The sequence below is a fragment of the Symphalangus syndactylus genome, chromosome 2 (assembly GCF_028878055.3).
Source record: "Symphalangus syndactylus isolate Jambi chromosome 2, NHGRI_mSymSyn1-v2.1_pri, whole genome shotgun sequence".
NCBI lineage: Eukaryota > Metazoa > Chordata > Mammalia > Primates > Hylobatidae > Symphalangus > Symphalangus syndactylus.
Window position 1 is genome coordinate 150136788 of NC_072424.2, and position 24713 is coordinate 150161500.

Genomic DNA, 24713 nt, shown 5'->3' on the forward strand with positions numbered 1-24713 from the left:
CATTCTGTGAAACTTCTTTCTGTTCTTTGCATTCAACTACCAGGGTTGAACCTTACTTTAGATTGAGCCGTTCTGAAACACTCTTTCTGTAGAAACTGCAATTGGACATTCTGAGCGCTAAGAGGCCTATATTGGGAAAAAGAATATCTAGAAATAAAAACTACACAGAAGCATTCTGTGAAACTTCCTTCTGTTCTGTTCATTCAACTAAAACAGTTGAACCTTAGTTTGATTGAGCCGTTCTGAAACACTCTTTCTGTAGAAAATGCAAGTGGAGATTCGGAGCGCTAAGAGGGTAATAGTGGAAAAAGGAATGTCTTCAAATATGAACTACACAGAATAATTCTGTGAAACTTCTTTCTGATCTGTGCATTCAGCTAACAGTGTTAAACCATACTTTTGATTGAGCAGATCTGAACACTCTTTCTGTAGAAAATGCAAATGGACATTTTGAGTGCTAAGAGGGTATTCGTGGAAAAAGGAATATATTCAAATATAAACTACACAGAAGCATTCTGTGAAACTTCTTTCTGATCTGAGCATTCAGCTAACAGAGTTAAACCATACTTTTAATTGAGCAGTTTTGAAACACTCTGTCTGTAGGAAATGCAACTGGACATTCGCAGCGCTAAGAGGGTAATAGTGGAAAAAAGAATATGTTCAAATATAAACTACACAGAAGCATTGTATGAAACTTCTTTCTGTTCTCGGCATTCAACTAACAGAGTTGAACCTTACTTTTGATTGAGCCGTTCTGAAACACTCTTTCTGTAGAAACTGCAATTGGACATTCTGAGCGCTAAGAGGCCTATATTGGGAAAAATAATATCTTCAAATAAAAACTACACAGAAGCATTGTGTGAAACTTATTTCTGATATGTGCATTCAGCTAACAGAGTTAATCCATACTTTTGATTGCGCAGTTCCGAACACTCTTTCTGTAGAAAATGCAAGTGGACATTCGGAGCGCTAAGAGGGTAATAGTTGAAAAAAGAATATATTCAAATATAAACTACACAGTAGCATTCTGTGAAACTTCTTTCTGTTCTGTGCATTCAACTAACAGAGTTGAACCTTACTTTTGATTGAGCCGTTCTGAAACACTCTTTCTGTAGAAACAGCAATTGGACATTCTAAGCGCTAAGAGGCCTACATTGGGAAAAAGAATATCTTCAAATAAAAACTACACAGATGCATTCTGTGAAACTTATTTCTGATCTGTAAATTCAGTTAACAGAGCTAAACCATATTTTTGATTGAGCAGTTATGAAACACTCTTTTTGTAGAAAATGCAAGTGGACATTCGTAGGGCTAAGATTGTAATAGAGGAAAAAGGAATATCTCCAATTAAAAACTACACAGAAGCATTCTCTGAAACCCCTTTCTGTTCTCCGCATTCAACTAACAGAATTGATCCTTACTTTTGAAGGAGCAGTTCTGAAACCCTCTTTGTGTAGGAACTGCCAGTGGATATTCGGAGAGCTAAGTGGGTAATAGTCCAAAAAGGAGTATCTTCAACTAAATACTACACAGAAGCATTCTGTGACACTTCTCTCTGTTCTGTGCATTCAACTAACAGAGTTGAACCTTACATTTGATTGAGCCGTTCTGAAACACTCTTTCTGTAGAAACTGCAATTGGACATTCTGAGCCCTAAGAGGCCTATATTGGGAAAAATAATATCTTCAAATAAAAACTACACAGAAGCATTGTTTGAAACTTATTTCTGATATGTGCATTCAGCTAACAGAGTTAAACCATACTTTTGATTGCGCAGTTCAGAACACTCTTTCTGTAGAAAATGCAAGTGGACATTCGGAGCGCTAAGAGGGTAATAGTGGAAAAAGGAATATATTCAAATATAAACTACACAGAAGCATTTTGTGAAACTTCTTTCTGTTCTGTTCATTCAACTAATAGAGTTGAACCTTAGTTTTGATTGAGCCGTTCTGAAACACTCTTTCTGTAGAAAATGCAAGTGGGATTAAGAGCGCTAAGAGGATAATAGTGGAAAAAGGAATGTCTTCAAATATAAACTACACAGAATCATTCTGTGAAACTTCTTTCTGATCTGTGCATTCAGCTAACAGAGTTAAACCATACTTTTGATTGAGCAGATCTGAACACTCTTTCTGTAGAAAATGCAACTGGACATTTGGAGTGCTAAGAGGGTAGTCGTGGAAAAAGGAATATATTCAAATATAAACTACACAGAAGCATTCTGTGAAACTTCTTTCTGATCTGAGCATTCAGCTAACAGAGTTAAACCATACTTTTGATTGAGCAGTTTTGAAACACTCTGTCTGTAGAAAATGCAACTGGACATTCGTAGCGCTAAGTGGGTAATAGTGGAAAAAAGAATATATTCAAATATAAACTACACAGAAGCATTGTATGAAACTTCTTTCTGTTCTGTGCATTCAACTAACAGAGTTGAACCTTACTTTTGATTGAGCCGTTCTGAAACACTCTTTCTGTAGAAACTGCAATTGGACATTCTGAGTGCTAAGAGGCCTATATTGGGAAAAATAATATCTTCAAATAAAAACTACACAGAAGCATTTTGTGAAACTTATTTCTGATATGTTCATTCAGCTAACAGAGTTAAACCATACTTTTGATAGCGCAGTTCCGAACACACTTTCTGTAGAAAATGCAAGTGGACATTCGGAGCGCTAAGAGGGTAATAGTGGAAAAAGGAATATATTGAAATATAAACTACACAGTAGCATTCTGTGAAACTTCTTTCTGTGTTGTGCATTCAACTAACAGGGTTGAACCTTACTTTTGATTGAGCCGTTCTGAAACACTCTTTCTGTAGGAACTGCAATTGGACATTCTAAGCGCTAAGAGGCCTACATTGGGAAAAAGAACATCTTCAAATAAAAACTACACAGATGCATTCTGTGAAACTTATTTCTGATCTGTAAATTCAGTTAACAGAGCTAAATCATGTTTTTGATTGAGCAGTTAAGAAACACACTTTTTGTAGAAAATGCAAGTGGACATTCATAGCGCTAAGATTGTAATAGAGGAAAAAGGAATATCTCCAATTAAAAACTACACAGAAGCATTCTCTGAAACCACTTTCTGATCTCCGCATTCAACTAACAGAGTTCAGCCTTACTTTTGAAAGAGCAGTTCTGAAACACTCTTTGTGTAGAAAATGCCAGTGGATATTCGGAGCGCTAAGTGGTTAATAGTCCAAAAAGGAGTATCTTCAACTAAATACTACACAGAAGCATTCTGTGAAACTTCTGTCTGTTCTGTGCAGTCAGCTAAGAGAGTTGAACCTTACATTTGATTGAGCCGTTCTGAAACACTCTTTCTGTAGAAACTGCAATTGGACATTCTGAGCGCTAAGAGGCCTACATTGGGAAAAAGAATATCTTCAAATAAAAACTACACAGATGCATTCTGTGAAACTTATTTCTGATCTGTAAATTCAGTTAACAGAGCTAAACCATATTTTTGATTGAGCAGTTATGAAACACTCTTTTTGTAGAAAATGCAAGTGGACATTGGTAGCGCTAAGATTGTAATAGAGGAAAAAGGAATATCTCCAATTAAAAACTACACAGAAGCATTCTCTGAAACCCCTTTCTGTTCTCCGCATTCAACTAACAGAGTTGAGCCTTACTTTTGAAGGAGCAGTTCTGAAACACTCTTTGTGTAGAAACTGCCAGTGGATATTCGGAGCGCTAATTGGGAAATAGTCCAAAAAGGAGTATCTTCAACTAAATACTACACAGAAGCATTCTGTGAAACTTCTTTCTGTTCTGTGCATTCAACTAAGAGAGTTGAAACTTACATTTGATTGAGCCGTTCTGAAACACTCTTTCTGTAGAAACTGCAATTGGACATTCTGAGCGCTAAGAGGTCTATATTGGGAAAAATAATATCTTCAAATAAAAACTACACAGAAGCATTGTTTGAAACATATCTCTGATATGTGCATTCAGCTAACAGAGATAAACCATACTTTTGATTGCGCAGTTCAGAACACTCTTTCTGTAGAAAATTCAAGTGGACATTCGGAGCGCTAAGAGGGTAATAGTGGAAAAAGGAATATATTCAAATATAAACTACACAGAAGCATTCTGTGAAAACTCTTTCTGTTCTGTTCATTCAACTAAAAGAGTTGAACATTAGTTTTGATTGAGCCGCTCTGAAACACTCTTTCTGTAGAAAATGCAAGTGGAGATTCGGAGCGCTAAGAGGGTAATAGTGGAAAAAGGAATGTCTTCAAATATAAACTACACATAATCATACTGTGAAACATATTTCTGATCTGTGCATTCAGCTAACAGAGTTAAACCATACTTTTGATTGAGCAGATCTGAACACTCTTTCTGTAGAAAATGCAACTGGATATTTGGAGCGCTAAGAGGGTAATAGTGGAAACAAGAATATGTTCAAATATAAACTACACAGAAGCATTGTATGAAACTTCTTTCTGTTCTGTGCTTTCAAATAACAGATTTGAACCTTACTTTTAATTGAGCCGTTCTGAAACACTCTTTCTGTAGAAACGGCAATTGGACATTCTGAGCGCTAAGAGGCCTATATTGGGAAAAATAATATCTTCAAATAAAAACTACACAGAAGCATTGTGTGAAACATATTTCTGATATGTGCATTCCGCTAACAGAGTTAAACCATACTTTTGATTGCGCAGTTCCGAACACTCTTTCTGTAGAAAATGCAAGTGGACATTCGGAGCGCTGAGAGGGTAATATTGGAAAAAGGAATATATTCAAATATAAACTACACAGTAGCATTCTGTGAAAATTCTCTCTGTTCTGTGCATTCAACTAACAGAGTTGAACCTTACTTTTGATTGAGCCGTTCTGAAACACTCTTTCTGTAGAAACTGCAATTGGACATTCTAAGCGCTAAGAGGCCTACATTGGGAAAAAGAATATCTTCAAATAAAAACTACACAGATGCATTCTGTGAAACTTATTTCTGATCTGTAAATTCAGTTAACAGAGCTAAACCATATTTTTGATTTAGCAGTTATGAAACACTCTTTTTGTAGAAAATGCAAGTGGACATTTGTAGGGCTAAGATTGTAATAGAGGAAAAAGGAATATCTCCAATTAAAAACTACACAGAAGCATTCTCTGAAACCCCTTTCTGTTCTCCGCATTCAACTAACAGAGTTGAGCCTTACTTTTGAAGGAGCAGTTCTGAAACACTCTTTGTGTAGAAACTGCCAGTGGATATTCGGAGCGCTAAGTGGGAAATAGTCCAAAAAGGAGTATCTTCAACTAAATACTACACAGAAGCATTCTGTGAAACTTCTTTCTGTTCTGTGCATTCAACTAAGAGAGTTGAAACTTACATTTGATTGAGCCGTTCTGAAACACTCTTTCTGTAGAAACTGCAATTGGACATTCTGAGCGCTAAGAGGTCTATATTGGGAAAAATAATATCTTCAAATAAAAACTACACAGAAGCATTCTTTGAAACTTATTTCTGATATGTGCATTCAGCTAACAGAGATGAACCATACTTTTGATTGCGCAGTTCAGAACACTCTTTCTGTAGAAAATGCAAGTGGACATTCGGAGCGCTAAGAGGGTAATAGTGGAAAAAGGCATATATTCAAATATAAACTACACAGAAGCATTCTGTGAAACCTCTTTCTGTTCTGTTCATTCAACTAAAAGAGTTGAACATTAGTTTTGATTGAGCCGCTCTGAAACACTCTTTCTGTAGAAAATGCAAGTGGAGATTCGGAGCGCTAAGAGGGTAATAGTGTAAAAAGGAGTGTCTTCAAATATAAACTGCACAGAATCATACTGTGAAACATATTTCTGATCTGTGCATTCAGCTAACAGAGTTAAACCATACTTTTGATTGAGCAGATCTGAACACTCTTTCTGTAGAAAATGCAACTGGACATTTGGAGCGCTAAGAGGGTAGTCGTGGAAAAAGGAATATATTCAAATATAAACTACAAAGCAGCATTCTGTGAAACTTCTTTCTGATCTGAGCATTCAGCTAACAGAGTTAAACCATACTTTTGATTGAGCAGTTTTGAAACACTCTGTCTGTAGAAAATGCAAATGGACATTCGTAGCGCTAAGTGGGTAATAGTGGAAACAAGAATATGTTCAAATATAAACTACACAGAAGCATTGTATGAAACTTCTTTCTGTTCTGTGCATTCAAATAACAGAGTTGAACCTTACTTTTGATTGAGCCGTTCTGAAACACTCTTTCTGTAGAAACTGCAATTGGACATTATGAGCGCTAAGAGGCCTACATTGGGAAAAATAATATCTTCAAATAAAAACTACACAGAAGCATTGTGTGAAACATATTTCTGATATGTGCATTCAGCTAACAGAGTTAAACCATACTTTTGATTGCGCAGTTCCGAACACTCTTTCTGTAGAAAATGCAAGTGGACATTCGGAGCGCTAAGAGGGTAATAGTGGAAAAAGGAATATATTCAAATATAAACTACACAGTAGCATTCTGTGAAAATTCTTTCTGTTCTGTGCATTCAACTAACAGAGTTGAACCTTACTTATGATTGAGCCGTTCTGAAACACTCTTTCTGTAGAAACTGCAATTGGACATTCTAAGCGCTAAGAGGCCTACATTGGGAAAAAGAATATCTTCAAATAAAAACTAAACAGATGCATTATGTGAAACTTATTTCTGATCTGTAAATTCAGTTAACAGAGCTAAAACATATTTTTGATTGTGCAGTTATGAAACACTGTTTTTGTAGAAAATGCAAGTGGACATTCGGAGCTCTAAGATTGTAATAGAGGAAAAAGGAATATCTCCAATTTAAAACTACACAGAAGCATTCTCTGAAACCCCTTTCTGTTCTCCGCATTCAACTAACAGAGTTGAGCCTTACTTTTGAAGGAGCAGTTCTGAAACACTCTTTGTGTAGAAACTGACAGTGGATATTCGGAGCGCTAAGTGGGTAATAGTCCAAAAAGGAGTATATTCAATTAAATACTACACAGAAGCATTCTGTGAAACTTCTGTCTGTTCTGTGCATTCAACTAACAGAGTTGAACCTTACATTTGATTGAGCAGTTCTGAAACACTCTTTCTGTAGAAACTGCAATTGGACATTCTGAGCGCTAAGAGGCCTATATTGGGAAAAATAATATCTTCAAATAAAAACTACACAGAAGCATTGTTTGAAACTTATTTCTGATATGTGCATTCAGCTAACAGAGGTAAACCATACTTTTGATTGCGCAGTTCAGAACACACTTTCTGTAGAAAATGCAAGTGGACATTCGGAGCGCTAAGAGGGTAATAGTGGAAAAAGGAATATATTCAAATATAAACTAAACAGAAGCATTTTGTTAAAATTCTTTCTGTTCTGTGCATTCAAATACCAGGGTTGAACCTTACTTTTGATTGAGCCGTTCTGAAACACTCTTTCTGTAGAAACTGCAATTGGACATTCTGAGCGCTAAGAGGCCTATATTGGGAAAAGAATATCTACAAATAAAAACTACACAGAAGCATTCTGTGAAACTTCTTTCTGTTCTGTTCATTCAACTAATAGAGTTGAACCTTAGTTTTGATTGAGCCGTTCTGAAACACTATTTCTGTAGAAAATGCAAGTGGGATTCAGAGCGCTAAGAGGATAATAGTGGAAAAAGGAATGTCTTCAAATATAAACTACACAGAATCATTCTGTGAACCTTCTTTCTGATCTGTGCATTCAGCTAACAGAGTTTAACCATACTTTTGATTGAGCAGATCTGAACACTCTTTCTGTAGAAAATGCAACTGGACATTTGGAGCGCTAAGAGGGTAGTCGTGGAAAAAGGAATATATTCAAATATAAACTACACAGAAGCATTCTGTGAAACTTCTTTCTGATCTGAGCATTCAGCTAACAGAGTAAAACCATACTTTTGATTGAGCAGTTTTGAAACACTCTGTCTGTAGAAAATGCAACTGGACATTCGTAGCGCTAAGTGGGTAATAGTGGAAAAAAGAATATGTTCAAATATAAACTACACAGAAGCATTGTATGACACTTCTTTCTGTTCTGTGCATTCAAGTAACAGAGTTGAACCTTACTTTTGATTGAGCCGTTCTGAAACACTCTTTCTGTAGAAACTGCAATTGGACATTCTAAGCGCTAAGAGGCCTACATTGGGAAAAAGAATATCTTCAAATAAAAAGTACACAGATGCATTCTGTGAAACTTATTTCTGATCTGTAAATTCAGTTAACAGAGCTAAATCATATTTTTGATTGAGCAGTTAAGAAACACACTTTTTGTAGAAAATGCAAGTGGACATTCGTAGCGCTAAGATTGTAATAGAGGAAAAAGGAATATCTCCAATTAAAAACTACACAGAAGCATTCTCTGAAACCACTTTCTGTTCTCCGCATTCAACTAACAGGGTTGAGCCTTACTTTTGAAAGTGCAGTTCTGAAACACTCTTTATGTAGAAACTGCCAGTGGATATTAGGAGCGCTAAGAGGGTAATAGTCCAAAAAGGAGTATCTTCAACTAAATACTACACAGAAGCGTTCTGTGAAACTTCTGTCTGTTCTGTGCATTCAGCTAAGAGAGTTGAACCTTACATTTGATTGAGCCGTTCTGAAACACTCTTTCTGTAGAAACTGCAATTGGACATTCTGAGCGCTAAGAGGCCTATATTGGGAAAAATAATATCTTCAAATAAAAACTACACAGAAGCATTGTTTGAAACTTATTTCTGATATGTGCATTCAGCTAACAGAGTTAAACCATACTTTTGATTGCGCAGTTCAGAACACTCTTTCTGTAGAAAATGCAAGTGGACTTTCGGAGCGCTCAGAGGGTAATAGTGGAAAAAGGAATATATTCAAATATAAACTACACAGAAGCATTCTGTGAAACTTCTTTCTGTTCTGTGCATTCAACTACCAGGGTTGAACCTTACTTTTGATTGAGCCGTTCTGAAACACTCTTTCTGTAGAAACTGCAATTGGACATTCTGAGCGCTAAGAGGGTAATAGTGGAAAAAGTAATGTCTTCAAATATAAACTACACAGAATCATACTGTGAAACATCTTTCTGTTCTGTTCGTTCAACTAATAGAGTTGAACCTTAGTTTTGATTGAGCCGTTCTGAAACACTCTTTCTGTAGAAAATGCAAGTGGGATTCAGAGCGTTAAGAGGGTAATAGTGGAAAAAGGAATGTCTTCAAATATAAACTACACAGAATCATTCTGTGAAACTTCTTTCTGTTCTGTGCATTCAACTACCAGGGTTGAACCTTACTTTTGATTGAGCCGTTCTGAAACACTCTTTCTGTAGAACCTTCAATTGGACATTCTGAGCGCTAAGAGGCCTATATTGGGAAAAAGAATATCTACAAATAAAAACTACACAGAATCATTCTGTGAAACTTCTTTCTGATCTGTGCATTCAGCTAACAGAGTTAAACCATACTTTTGATTGAGCAGATCTGAACACTCTTTCTGTAGAAAATGCAACTGGATATTTGGAGCGCTAAGAGGGTAATAGTGGAAACAAGAATATGTTCAAATATAAACTACACAGAAGCATTGTATGAAACTTCTTTCTGTTCTGTGCTTTCAAATAACAGATTTGAACCTTACTTTTAATTGAGCCGTTCTGAAACACTCTTTCTGTAGAAACGGCAATTGGACATTCTGAGCGCTAAGAGGCCTATATTGGGAAAAATAATATCTTCAAATAAAAACTACACAGAAGCATTGTGTGAAACATATTTCTGATATGTGCATTCCACTAACAGAGTTAAACCATACTTTTGATTGCGCAGTTCCGAACACTCTTTCTGTAGAAAATGCAAGTGGACATTCGGAGCGCTGAGAGGGTAATATTGGAAAAAGGAATATATTCAAATATAAACTACACAGTAGCATTCTGTGAAACTTCTTTGTGTTCTGTGCATTCAACTAACAGAGTTGAACCTTACTTTTGATTGAGCCGTTCTGAAACACTCTTTCTGTAGAAACTGCAATTGGACATTCTAAGCGCTAAGAGGCCTACATTGGGAAAAATAATATCTTCAAATAAAAACTAAACAGATGCATTATGTGAAACTTATTTCTGATCTGCAAATTCAGTTAACAGAGCTAAACCATATTTTTGATTGTGCAGTTATGAAACACTCTTTTTGTAGAAAATGCAAGTGGACATTCGGAGCGCTAAGATTGTAATAGAGGAAAAAGGAATATCTCCAATTAAAAACTACACAGAAGCATTCTCTGAAACCCCTTTCTGTTCTCCGCATTCAACTAACATAGTTGAGCCTTACTTTTGAAGGAGCAGTTCTGAAACACTCTTTGTGTAGAAACTGACAGTGGATATTCGGAGCGCTAAGTGGGTAATAGTCCAAAAAGGAGTATCTTCAACTAAATACTACACAGAAGCATTCTGTGAAACTTCTTTCTGTTCTGTGCATTCAACTACCAGGGTTGAACCTTACTTTTGATTGAGCCGTTCTGAAACACTCTTTCTGTAGAACCTTCAATTGGACATTCTGAGCGCTAAGAGGCCTATATTGGGAAAAAGAATATCTACAAATAAAAACTACACAGAAGCATTCTCTGAAACCACTTTCTGTTCTCCGCATTCAACTAACAGGGTTGAGCCTTACTTTTGAAGGAGCAGTTCTGAAACACTCTTTGTGTAGAAACTGCCAGTGGATAATCGGAGCGCTAAGTGGGTAATAGTCCAAAAAGGAGTATCTTCAACTAAATACTACACAGAAGCATTCTGTGAAACTTCTTTCTGTTCTGTGCATTCAACTAAGAGAATTGTACCTTACATTTGATTGAGCCGTTCTGAAACCCTCTATCTCTAGAAACTGCAATTGGACATTCTGAGCGTTAAGAGGCGTATATTGGGAAAAATAATATCTTCAAATAAAAACTACACAGAATCATTGTTTGAAACTTATTTCTGATATGTGCATTCAGCTAACAGAGTTAAACCATACTTTTGATTGTGCAGTTCAGAACACTCTTTCTGTAGAAAATGCAAGTGGACATTCGGAGCGCTAAGAGGTTAATAGTGGAAAAAGGAATGTCTTCAAATATAAACTACACAGAATCATTCTGTGAAACTTCTTTCTGATCTGTGCATTCAGCTAACAGAGTTAAACCATACTTTTGATTGAGCAGATCTGAACATTCTTTCTGTAGATAATGGAACTGGACATTTGGAGCGCTAAGAGGGTAGTAGTGGAAAAAGGAATATATTCAAATATAAACTACACAGAAGCATTCTGTGAAACTTCTTTCTGATCTGAGCATTCAGCTAACAGAGTTAAACCATACTTTTGATTGAGCAGTTTTGAAACACTCTGTCTGTAGAAAATGCAACTGGACATTCATAGCGCTAAGTGGGTAATAGTGGAAAAAAGAATATGTTCAAATATAAACTACACAGAAGCATTGTATGAAACTTCTTTCTGTTCTGTGCATTCAACTAACAGAGTTGAACCTTACTTTTGATTGAGCCTTTCTGAAACACTCTTTCTGTAAAAACTGCAATTGGACATTCTGAGCGCTAAGAGGCCTATATTGGGAAAAATAATATCTTCAAATAAAAACTACACAGAAGCATTGTGTGAAACTTATTTCTGATATGTGCATTCAGCTAACAGAGTTAAACCATACTTTTGATTGCGCAGTTCCGAACACTCTTTCTGTAGAACATGCAAGTGGACATTCGGAGCCCTAAGAGGGTAATAGTGGAAAAAGGAATATATTCAAATATAAACTACACAGTAGTATTCTGTGAAACTTCTTTCTGTTCTGTGCATTCAACTAACAGAGTTGAACCTTACTTTTGATTGAGCCGTTCTGAAACACTCTTTCTGTAGAAACTGCAATTGGACATTCTAAGCGCTAAGAGGCCTACATTGGGAAAAAGAATATCTTCAAATAAAAACTACACAGATGCATTCTGTGAAACTTATTTCTGATCTGTAAATTCAGTTAACAGAGCTAAACCATATTTTTGATTGAGCAGTTATGAAACACTCTTTTTGTAGAAAATGCAAGTGGACATTCGGAGCGCTAAGATTGTAATAGAGGAAAAAGGAATATCTCCAATTAAAAACTACACAGAAGCATTCTCTGAAACACCTTTCTGTTCTCCGCATTCAACTAACAGAGTTGAGCCTTACTTTTGAAGGAGCGGATCTGAAACATACTTTGTGTAGTAACTGCCAGTGGATATTCGGAGCGCTAAGTGGGTAATAGTCCAAAAAGGAGTATCTTCAACTAAATACTACACAGAAGCATTCTGTGAAACTACTTTCTGTTCTGTGCATTCAACTAAGAGAGTTGAAACTTACATTTGATTGAGCCGTTCTGAAACACTCTTTCTCTAGAAACTGCAATTGGACATTCTGAGCGCTAAGAGGCCTATATTGGGAAAAATAATATCTTCAAATAAAAACTACACAGAAGCATTGTGTGAAACTTATTTCTGATATGTGCATTCAGCTAACAGAGTTAAACCATACTTTTGATTGGGCAGTTCCGAACACTCTTTCTGTAGAGAATGCAACTGTACATTCCGAGCGCTAAGAGGGTAATAGTGGAAAAAGGAATATATTCAAATATAAACTACACAGAAGCATTCTGTGAAACTTCTTTCTGTTCTTTGCATTCAACTACCAGGGTTGAACCTTACTTTAGATTGAGCCCTTCTGAAACACACTTTCTGTAGAAACTGCAATTGGACATTCTGAGCTCTAAGAGGACTATATTGGGAAAAAGAATATCTACAAATGAAAACTACACAGAAGCATTCTGTGAAACTTCTTTCTGTTCTGTTCATTCAACTAAAAGAGTTGAACCTTAGTTTTGATTGAGCCGTTCTGAAACACTCTTTCTGTAGAAAATGCAAGTGGAGATTCGGAGCGCTAAGAGGTTAATAGTGGAAAAAGGAATGTCTTCAAATATAAACTACACAGAATCATTCGGTGAAACTTCTTTCTGATCTGTGCATTCAGCTAACAGAGTTAAACCATACTTTTGATTCAGCAGATCTGAACACTCTTTCTGTAGAAAATGCAACTGGACATTTGGAGCGCTAAGAGGTTAGTAGTGGAAAAAGGAATATATTCAAATATAAACTACAGAGAAGCATTCTGTGAAACTTGTTTCTGATCTGAGCATTCAGCTAACAGAGTTAAACCATACTTTTGATTGAGCAGTTTTGAAAAACTCTGTCTGTAGAAAATGCAACTGGACATTCGTAGCGCTAAGTGGGTAATAGTGGAAAAAAGAATATGTTCAAATATAAACTACACAGAAGCATTGTATGAAACTTCTTTCTGTTCTGTGCATTCAACTAACAGAGTTGAACCTTAATTTTGATTCAGCCTTTCTGAATCACTCTTTTTGTAGAAACTGCAATTGGACATTCTAAGCGCTAAGAGGCCTATATTGGGAAAAATAATATCTTCAAATAAAAACTACACAGAAGCATTGTGTGAAACTTATTTCTGATATGTGCATTCAGCTAACAGAGTTAAACCATACTTTTGATTGCGCAGTTCCGAACACTCTTTCTGTAGAACATGCAAGTGGACATTCGGAGCGCTAAGAGTTTAATAGTGGAAAAAGGAATATATTCAAATATAAACTACACAGTAGTATTCTGTGAAACTTCTTTCTGTTCTGTGCATTCAACTAACAGAGTTGAACCTTATTTTGATTGAGCCGTTCTGAAACACTCTTTCTGTAGAAACTGCAATTGGACATTCTGAGTGCTAAGAGGCCTATATTGGGAAAAAGAATGTCTACAAATAAAAACTACACAGAAGAATTGTGTGAAACTTCTTTCTGTTCTGTGCATTCAACTACCAGGGTTGAACGTTACTTTTGATTGAGCCGTTCTGAAACACTCTTTCTGTAGAAACTGCAATAGGACATTCTGAGTGCTAAGAGGCCTATATTGGGAAAAAGAATATCTACAAATAAAAACTACACAGAAGCATTCTGTGAAACTTCTTTCTGTTCAGTACATTCAACTAAAAGAGTTGAACCTTAGTTTTGATTGAGCCGTTCTGAAACACTCTTTCTGTAGAAAATGCAAGTGGAGATTCGGAGCGCTAAGAGGGTAATAGTGGAAAAAGGAATGTCTTCAAATATAAACTACACAGAATCATTCTATGAAACTTCTTTCTGATCTGTGCATTCAGCTAACACAGTTAAACCATACTTTTGATTGAGCAGATCTGAACACTCTTTCTGTAGAAAATGCAACTGGACATTTGGAGCGCTAAGAGCGTAGTAGTGGAAAAAGGAATATATTCAAATATAAACTACACAGAAGCATTCTGTGAAACTTCTTTCTGATCTGAGCATTCAGCTAACAGAGTTAAACCATAGTTTTGATTGAGCAGTTTTGAAACTTTTGTCTGTAGAAAATACAACTGGACATTCGTAGCGCTAAGTGGGTAATAGTGGAAAAAAGAAAATGTTCAAATATAAACTACACAGAAGCATTGTATGAAACTTCTTTCTGTTCTGTGCATTCAACTAACAGAGTTGAACCTTACTTTTGATTGAGACGTTCTGAAACACTCTTTCTGTAGAAACTGCAATGGGACATTCTGAGCGCTAAGAGGCCTATAATGGGAAAAAGAATGTCTACAAATAAAAACTACACAGAAGTATTCTGTGAAACTTCTTTCTGTTCTGTTCATTCAACTAAAGGAGTTGTACCTTAGTTTTGATTGAGCCGTTCTGTAACAATGTTTCTGTAGAAAATGCAAGTGGAGATTCGGAGCGCTAAGAGGTTAATAGTGGAAAAAGGAATGTCTTCAAATATAAACTACACAGAATCTTTCTGTGAAACTTCATTCTGATCTGTGCATTCAGCTAACAGAGTTAAACCATACTTTTGATTGAGCAGATCTGAACACTCTTTCTGTAGAAAATGCAACTGGACATTTGGAGCGCTAAGAGGGTAGTAGTGGAAAAAGGAATATATTCAAATATAAACTACACAGAAGCATTCTGTGAAACGTCTATCTGATCTGAGCATTCAGCTAACAGAGTTAAACCATACTTTTGATTGAGCAGTTTTGAAAAACTGTGTCTGTACAAAATGCAACTGGACATTCGTAGCGCTAAGTGGGTAATAGTGGAAAAAAGAATATGTTCAAATATAAAGTACACAGAAGCATTGTATGAAACTTCTTTCTGTTCTGTGCATTCAACTAACAGAGTTGAACCTTACTTTTGATTGAACCTTTCTGAAACACTCTTTCTGTAGAAACTGCAATTGGACATTCTGAGCGCTAAGAGGCCTATATTGGGAAAAATAATATCTTCAAATAAAAACTACACAGAAGCATTGTGTGAAACTTATTTCTGATATGTGCATTCAGCTAACAGAGTTAAACCATACTTTTGATGGCGCAGTTCCGAACACTCTTTCCGTAGAAAAGGCAAGTGGACATTCGGAGCGCTAAGAGGGTAATAGTGGAAAAAGGAATATATTCAAATATAAACTACACAGTAGCATTCTGTGAAACTTCTTTCTGTTCTGTGCATTCAACTAACAGAGTTGAACCTTACTTTTGATTGAGCCGTTCTGAAACACTCTTTCTGTAGAAACTTCAATTGGACAAGCTAAGCGCTAAGAGGCCTACATTGGGAAAAAGACTATCTTCAAATAAAAACTACACAGATGCATTCTGTGAAACTTATTTCTGATCTGTAAATTCAGTTAACAGAGCTAAACCATATTTTTGATTGAGCAGTTATGAAACACTCTTTTTGTAGAAAATGCAAGTGGACATTCGGAGCGCTAAGATTGTAATAGAGGAAAAAGAAATATCTCCAATTAAAAACTACACAGAAGCATTCTCTGAAACACCTTTCTATTCTCCGCATTCAACTAACAGAGTTGAGCCTTACTTTTGAAGGAGCAGTTCTGAAACACTCTTTGTGTAGAAACTGCCAGTGGATATTCGGAGCGCTAAGTGGGTAATAGTCCAAAAAGGAGTATCTTCAACTAAATACTACACAGAAGCATTCTGTGAAACATCTTTCTGTTCTGGGCATTCCACTAAGAGAGTTGAACCTTATATTTGATTGAGCCGTTCTGAAACACTCTTTCTGTAGAAACTGCAATTGGACATTCTGAGCGCTAAGGGGCCTATATTGGGAAAAATAATATCTTCAAATAAAAACTACACAGAAGCATTGTTTGAAACTTATTTCTGATATGTGCATTCAGCTAACAGAGTTAAACCATACTTTTGATTGCGCAGTTCAGAACACTCTTTCTGTAGAAAATGCAAGTGGACATTCGGAGCGCTAAGAGGGTAATAGTGGAAAAAGGAATATATTCAAATATAAACTACACAGAAGCATTCTGTGAAACTTCTTTCTGTTCTGTGCATTCAACTACCAGGGTTGAACGTTACTTTTGATTGAGCCGTTCTGAAACACTCTTTCTGTAGAAACTGCAATTGGACATGCTAAGCGCTAAGAGGCCTACATTGGGAAAAAGAATATCTTCAAATAAAAACTACACAGAAGTATTCTGTGAAACTTCTTTCTGTTCTGTTCATTCAACTAAAAGAGTTGAACCTTAGTTTTGATTGAGCCGTTCTGAAACACTCTTTCTGTAGAAAATGCAAGTGGAGATTCGGAGAGCTAAGAGGGTAATAGTGGAAAAAGGAATGTCTTCAAATATAAACTTCACAGATTCATTCTGTGAAACTTCTTTCTGATCTGTGCATTCAGCTAACAGAGTTAAACCATACTTTTGATTGAGCAGATCTGAACACACTTTCTGTAGAAAATGACACTGGACATTTGGAGCGCTAAGAGGGTAGTAGTGGAAAAAGGAATATATTCAAATATAAACTACACAGAAGCATTCGGTGAAACTTCTTTCTGATCTGAGCATTCAGCTAACAGAGTTAAACCATACTTTTGATTCAGCAGTTTTGAAACACTCTGTCTGTAGAAAATGCAACTGGACATTCGTAGCGCTAAGTGGGTAATAGTGGAAAAAAGAATATGTTCAAATATAAACTACACAGAAGCATTGTATGAAACTTCTTTCTGTTCTGTGCATTCAACTAACAGAGTTGAACCTTACTTTTGATTGAGCCTTTCTGAAACACTCTTTCTGTAGAAAGTGCAATTGGACATTCTGAGCACTAACAGGCCTATATTGGGAAAAAGAATATCTACAAATAAAAACTACACAGAAGCATTTTTTGAAACTTCTTTCTGTTCTGTTCATTCAACAAAGAGAGTTGAACCTTACATTTGATTGAGCCATTCTGAAACACTCTTTCTGTAGAAAATGCAATTGGACATTCTGAGCGCTAAGAGGCCTACATTGGGAAAAATAATATCTTCAAATAAAAACTACACAGAAGCATTGTGTGAAACTTATTTCTGATATGTTCATTAAGCTAACAGAGTTAAACCATACTTTTGATTGCGCAGTTCTGAACACTCTTTCTGTAGAAAATGCAAGTGGACATTCTGAGCGCTAAGAGGGTAATAGTGGAAAAAGGAATATATTCAAATATAAACTACACAGTAGCATTCTGTGAAAATTCTTTCTGTTCTGTGCATTCAACTAACAGAGTTGAACCTTACTTTTGATTGAGCCATTCTGAAACACTCTTTCTGTAGAAACTGCAGTTGGACATGCTAAGCGCTAAGAGGCCTACATTGGGAAAAAGAATATCTTCAAATAAAAACTACACAGATGCATTCTGTGAAACTTATTTCTGATCTGTAAATTCAGTTAACAGAGATAAAACATATTTTTGATTGAGCGGTTATGAAACACTCTTTTTGTAGAAAATGCAAGTGGAGATTCGGAGCGCTAAGAGGGTAATAGTGGAAAAAGGAATGTCTTCAAATATAAACTGCACAGAATCATTCGGTGAAACTTCTTTCTGATCTGTGCATTCAGCTAACAGAGTTAAACCATACTTTTGATTGAGCAGATCTGAACACTCTTTCTGTAGAAAATGCAACTGGACATTTGGAGCGCTAAGAGCGTAGTAGTGGAAAAAGGAATATATTCAAATATAAACTACACAGAAGCATTCTGTGAAACTTCTTTCTGATCTGAGCATTCAGCTAACAGAGTTAAACCATACTTTTGATTGAGCAGTTTTGAAACACTCTGTCTGTAGAAAATGCAACTGGACATTCGTAGCGCTAAGTGGGTAATAGTGGAAAAAAGAATATGTTCAAATATAAACTACACAGAAGCATTGTATGAAACTTCTTTCTGTTCTGTGCATTCAACTAACAGAGTTGAACGTTACTTTTGATTGAGCCGTTCTGAAACACTCTTTCTGTAAAAACTGCAATTGGACATTCTGAGCACCAGGAGGCCTATATTGGGAAAAAGAATGTCTACAAATAAAAACTACAGAGAAGAATTGTGTGAAACTTCTTTCTGTTCTGTTTGTTCAACTAAAAGAGTTGAACCTTAGTTTTGATTGAGCCGTTCTGAAACACTCTTTCTGTAGAAAATGCAAGTGGAGATTCGGAGCGCTAAGAGGGTAATAGTGGAAAAAGGAATGTCTCCAAATATAAACTACACAGAATTATTCTGTGAAACTTCTTTCTGATCTGTGCATTCAGCTAACAGAGTTAAAGCATACTTTTGATTGAGCAGATCTGAACACTCTTTCTGTAGAAAATGCAACTGGACATTTGGAGCGCTAAGAGAGTAGTAGTGGAAAAAGGAATATATTCAAATATAAACTACACAGAAGCATTCTGTGAAACTTCTTTCTGATCTGAGCATTCAGCTAACAGAGTTAAACCATACTTTTGATTGAGCAGTTTTGAAACACTCTGTCTGTAGAAAATGCAACTGGACATTCGTAGCGCTAAGTGGGTAATACTGGAAAAAAGAATACGTTCAAATATAAACTACACAGAAGCATTGTATGAAACTTCTTTCTGTTCTGTGCATTCAACTAACAGAGTTGAACCTTACTTTTGATTGAGCCGTTCTGAAACACTCTTTCTGTAGAAACTGCAATTGGACATGCTAAGCGCTAAGAGGCCTATATTGGGAAAAAGAATATCTTCAAATAAAAACTACACAGATGCATTCTGTGAATCTTATTTCTGATCTGTAAATTCAGTTAACAGAGATAAAACATATTTTTGATTGAGCAGTTATGAAACACTCTTTTTGTAGAAAATGCAAGTGGAGATTCGGAGCGCTAAGAGGGTAATAGTGGAAAAAGGAATGTCTTCAAATATAAACTACACAGAATCATTCGGTGAAACTTCTTTCTGATCTGTGCATTCAGCTAACAGAGTTAAACCATACTTTTGATTGAGCAGATCTGAACACTCTTTCTGTAGAAAATGCAACTGGACATTTGGAGCGCTAAGAGCGTAGTAGTGGAAAAAGGAATATATTCAAATATAAACTACACAGAAGCATTCTGTGAAACTTCTTTCTGATCTGAGCATTCAGCTAACAGAGTTAAACCATACTTTTGATTGAGCAGTTTTGAAACACTCTGTCTGTAGAAAATGCAACTGGACATTCGTAGCGCTAAGTGGGTAATAGTGGAAAAAAGAATATGTTCATATACAAACTACACAGAAGCATTGTATGAAACTACTTTCTGTTCTGTGCATTCAACTAACAGAGTTAAACCTTACTTTTGATTGAGCCTTTCTGAAACACTCTTTCTGTAGAAACTGCAATTGGACATTCTGAGCGCTAAGAGGCCTATATTGGGAAAAAGAATGTCTACAAATAAAAACTACACAGAAGAATTGTGTGAAACTTCTTTCTGTTCTGTTTGTTCAACTAAAAGAGTTGAACCTTAGTTTTGATTGAGCCGTTCTGAAACACTCTTTCTGTAGATAATGCAAGTGGAGATTCGGAGCGCTAAGAGGGTAATAGTGGAAAATATAATGTCTCCAAATATAAACTACACAGAATCATTCTGTGAAACTTCTTTCTGATCTGTGCATTCAGCTAACAGAGTTAAACCATACTTTTGATTGAGCAGATCTGAACACTCTTTCTGTAGAAAATGCAACTGGACATTTGGAGCGCTAAGAGAGTAGTAGTGGAAAAAGGAATATATTCAAATATAAACTACACAGAAGCATTCTGTGAAACTTCTTTCTGATCTGAGCATTCAGCTAACAGAGTTAAACCATACTTTTGATTGAGCAGTTTTGAAACACTCTGTCTGTAGAAAATGCAACTGGACATTCGTAGCGCTAAGTGGGTAATAGTGGAGAAAAGAATATGTTCAAATATAAACTACACAGAAGCATTGTATGAAACTTCTTTCTGTTCTGTTCATTCAACTAACAGAGTTGAACCTTACTTTTGATTGAGCCTTTCTAAAACATTCTTTCTGTAGAAACTGCAATTGGTCATTCTGAGCGCTAAGAGGCCTCTATTGGGAAAAATAATATCTTCAAATACAAACTACACAGAAGCATTGTGTGAAACTTATTTCTGATATGTTCATTAAGCTAACAGAGTTAAACCATACTTTTGATTGCGCAGTTCTGAACACTCTTTCTGTAGAAAATATAAGTGGACATTCGTAGCGCTAAGTGGGTAATAGTGGAAAAAAGAAAATGTTCAAATATAAACTACACAGAAGCATTGTATGAAACTTCTTTCTGTTCTGTGCATTCAACTAACAGAGTTGAACCTTACTTTTGATTGAGACGTTCTGAAACACTCTTTCTGTAGAAACTGCAATGGGACATTCTGAGCGCTAAGAGGCCTATAATGGGAAAAAGAATGTCTACAAATAAAAACTACACAGAAGTATTCTGTGAAACTTCTTTCTGTTCTGTTCATTCAACTAAAGGAGTTGTACCTTAGTTTTGATTGAGCCGTTCTGTAACAATGTTTCTGTAGAAAATGCAAGTGGAGATTCGGAGCGCTAAGAGGTTAATAGTGGAAAAAGGAATGTCTTCAAATATAAACTACACAGAATCTTTCTGTGAAACTTCATTCTGATCTGTGCATTCAGCTAACAGAGTTAAACCATACTTTTGATTGAGCAGATCTGAACACTCTTTCTGTAGAAAATGCAACTGGACATTTGGAGCGCTAAGAGGGTAGTAGTGGAAAAAGGAATATATTCAAATATAAACTACACAGAAGCATTCTGTGAAACGTCTATCTGATCTGAGCATTCAGCTAACAGAGTTAAACCATACTTTTGATTGAGCAGTTTTGAAAAACTGTGTCTGTACAAAATGCAACTGGACATTCGTAGCGCTAAGTGGGTAATAGTGGAAAAAAGAATATGTTCAAATATAAAGTACACAGAAGCATTGTATGAAACTTCTTTCTGTTCTGTGCATTCAACTAACAGAGTTGAACCTTACTTTTGATTGAACCTTTCTGAAACACTCTTTCTGTAGAAACTGCAATTGGACATTCTGAGCGCTAAGAGGCCTATATTGGGAAAAATAATATCTTCAAATAAAAACTACACAGAAGCATTGTGTGAAACTTATTTCTGATATGTGCATTCAGCTAACAGAGTTAAACCATACTTTTGATGGCGCAGTTCCGAACACTCTTTCCGTAGAAAAGGCAAGTGGACATTCGGAGCGCTAAGAGGGTAATAGTGGAAAAAGGAATATATTCAAATATAAACTACACAGTAGCATTCTGTGAAACTTCTTTCTGTTCTGTGCATTCAACTAACAGAGTTGAACCTTACTTTTGATTGAGCCGTTCTGAAACACTCTTTCTGTAGAAACTTCAATTGGACAAGCTAAGCGCTAAGAGGCCTACATTGGGAAAAAGACTATCTTCAAATAAAAACTACACAGATGCATTCTGTGAAACTTATTTCTGATCTGTAAATTCAGTTAACAGAGCTAAACCATATTTTTGATTGAGCAGTTATGAAACACTCTTTTTGTAGAAAATGCAAGTGGACATTCGGAGCGCTAAGATTGTAATAGAGGAAAAAGAAATATCTCCAATTAAAAACTACACAGAAGCATTCTCTGAAACACCTTTCTATTCTCCGCATTCAACTAACAGAGTTGAGCCTTACTTTTGAAGGAGCAGTTCTGAAACACTCTTTGTGTAGAAACTGCCAGTGGATATTCGGAGCGCTAAGTGGGTAATAGTCCAAAAAGGAGTATCTTCAACTAAATACTACACAGAAGCATTCTGTGAAACATCTTTCTGTTCTGGGCATTCCACTAAGAGAGTTGAACCTTATATTTGATTGAGCCGTTCTGAAACACTCTTTCTGTAGAAACTGCAATTGGACATTCTGAGCGCTAAGGGGCCTATATTGGGAAAAATAATATCTTCAAATAAAAACTACACAGAAGCATTGTTTGAAACTTATTTCTGATATGTGCATTCAGCTAACAGAGTTAAACCATACTTTTGATTGCGCAGTTCAGAACACTCTTTCTGTAGAAAATGCAAGTGGACATTCGGAGCGCTAAGAGGGTAATAGTGGAAAAAGGAATATATTCAAATATAAACTACACAGAAGCATTCTGTGAAACTTCTTTCTGTTCTGTGCATTCAACTACCAGGGTTGAACGTTACTTTTGATTGAGCCGTTCTGAAACACTCTTTCTGTAGAAACTGCAATTGGACATGCTAAGCGCTAAGAGGCCTACATTGGGAAAAAGAATATCTTCAAATAAAAACTACACAGAAGTATTCTGTGAAACTTCTTTCTGTTCTGTTCATTCAACTAAAAGAGTTGAACCTTAGTTTTGATTGAGCCGTTCTGAAACACTCTTTCTGTAGAAAATGCAAGTGGAGATTCGGAGAGCTAAGAGGGTAATAGTGGAAAAAGGAATGTCTTCAAATATAAACTTCACAGATTCATTCTGTGAAACTTCTTTCTGATCTGTGCATTCAGCTAACAGAGTTAAACCATACTTTTGATTGAGCAGATCTGAACACACTTTCTGTAGAAAATGACACTGGACATTTGGAGCGCTAAGAGGGTAGTAGTGGAAAAAGGAATATATTCAAATATAAACTACACAGAAGCATTCGGTGAAACTTCTTTCTGATCTGAGCATTCAGCTAACAGAGTTAAACCATACTTTTGATTCAGCAGTTTTGAAACACTCTGTCTGTAGAAAATGCAACTGGACATTCGTAGCGCTAAGTGGGTAATAGTGGAAAAAAGAATATGTTCAAATATAAACTACACAGAAGCATTGTATGAAACTTCTTTCTGTTCTGTGCATTCAACTAACAGAGTTGAACCTTACTTTTGATTGAGCCTTTCTGAAACACTCTTTCTGTAGAAAGTGCAATTGGACATTCTGAGCACTAACAGGCCTATATTGGGAAAAAGAATATCTACAAATAAAAACTACACAGAAGCATTTTTTGAAACTTCTTTCTGTTCTGTTCATTCAACAAAGAGAGTTGAACCTTACATTTGATTGAGCCATTCTGAAACACTCTTTCTGTAGAAAATGCAATTGGACATTCTGAGCGCTAAGAGGCCTACATTGGGAAAAATAATATCTTCAAATAAAAACTACACAGAAGCATTGTGTGAAACTTATTTCTGATATGTTCATTAAGCTAACAGAGTTAAACCATACTTTTGATTGCGCAGTTCTGAACACTCTTTCTGTAGAAAATGCAAGTGGACATTCTGAGCGCTAAGAGGGTAATAGTGGAAAAAGGAATATATTCAAATATAAACTACACAGTAGCATTCTGTGAAAATTCTTTCTGTTCTGTGCATTCAACTAACAGAGTTGAACCTTACTTTTGATTGAGCCATTCTGAAACACTCTTTCTGTAGAAACTGCAGTTGGACATGCTAAGCGCTAAGAGGCCTACATTGGGAAAAAGAATATCTTCAAATAAAAACTACACAGATGCATTCTGTGAAACTTATTTCTGATCTGTAAATTCAGTTAACAGAGATAAAACATATTTTTGATTGAGCGGTTATGAAACACTCTTTTTGTAGAAAATGCAAGTGGAGATTCGGAGCGCTAAGAGGGTAATAGTGGAAAAAGGAATGTCTTCAAATATAAACTGCACAGAATCATTCGGTGAAACTTCTTTCTGATCTGTGCATTCAGCTAACAGAGTTAAACCATACTTTTGATTGAGCAGATCTGAACACTCTTTCTGTAGAAAATGCAACTGGACATTTGGAGCGCTAAGAGCGTAGTAGTGGAAAAAGGAATATATTCAAATATAAACTACACAGAAGCATTCTGTGAAACTTCTTTCTGATCTGAGCATTCAGCTAACAGAGTTAAACCATACTTTTGATTGAGCAGTTTTGAAACACTCTGTCTGTAGAAAATGCAACTGGACATTCGTAGCGCTAAGTGGGTAATAGTGGAAAAAAGAATATGTTCAAATATAAACTACACAGAAGCATTGTATGAAACTTCTTTCTGTTCTGTGCATTCAACTAACAGAGTTGAACGTTACTTTTGATTGAGCCGTTCTGAAACACTCTTTCTGTAAAAACTGCAATTGGACATTCTGAGCACCAGGAGGCCTATATTGGGAAAAAGAATGTCTACAAATAAAAACTACAGAGAAGAATTGTGTGAAACTTCTTTCTGTTCTGTTTGTTCAACTAAAAGAGTTGAACCTTAGTTTTGATTGAGCCGTTCTGAAACACTCTTTCTGTAGAAAATGCAAGTGGAGATTCGGAGCGCTAAGAGGGTAATAGTGG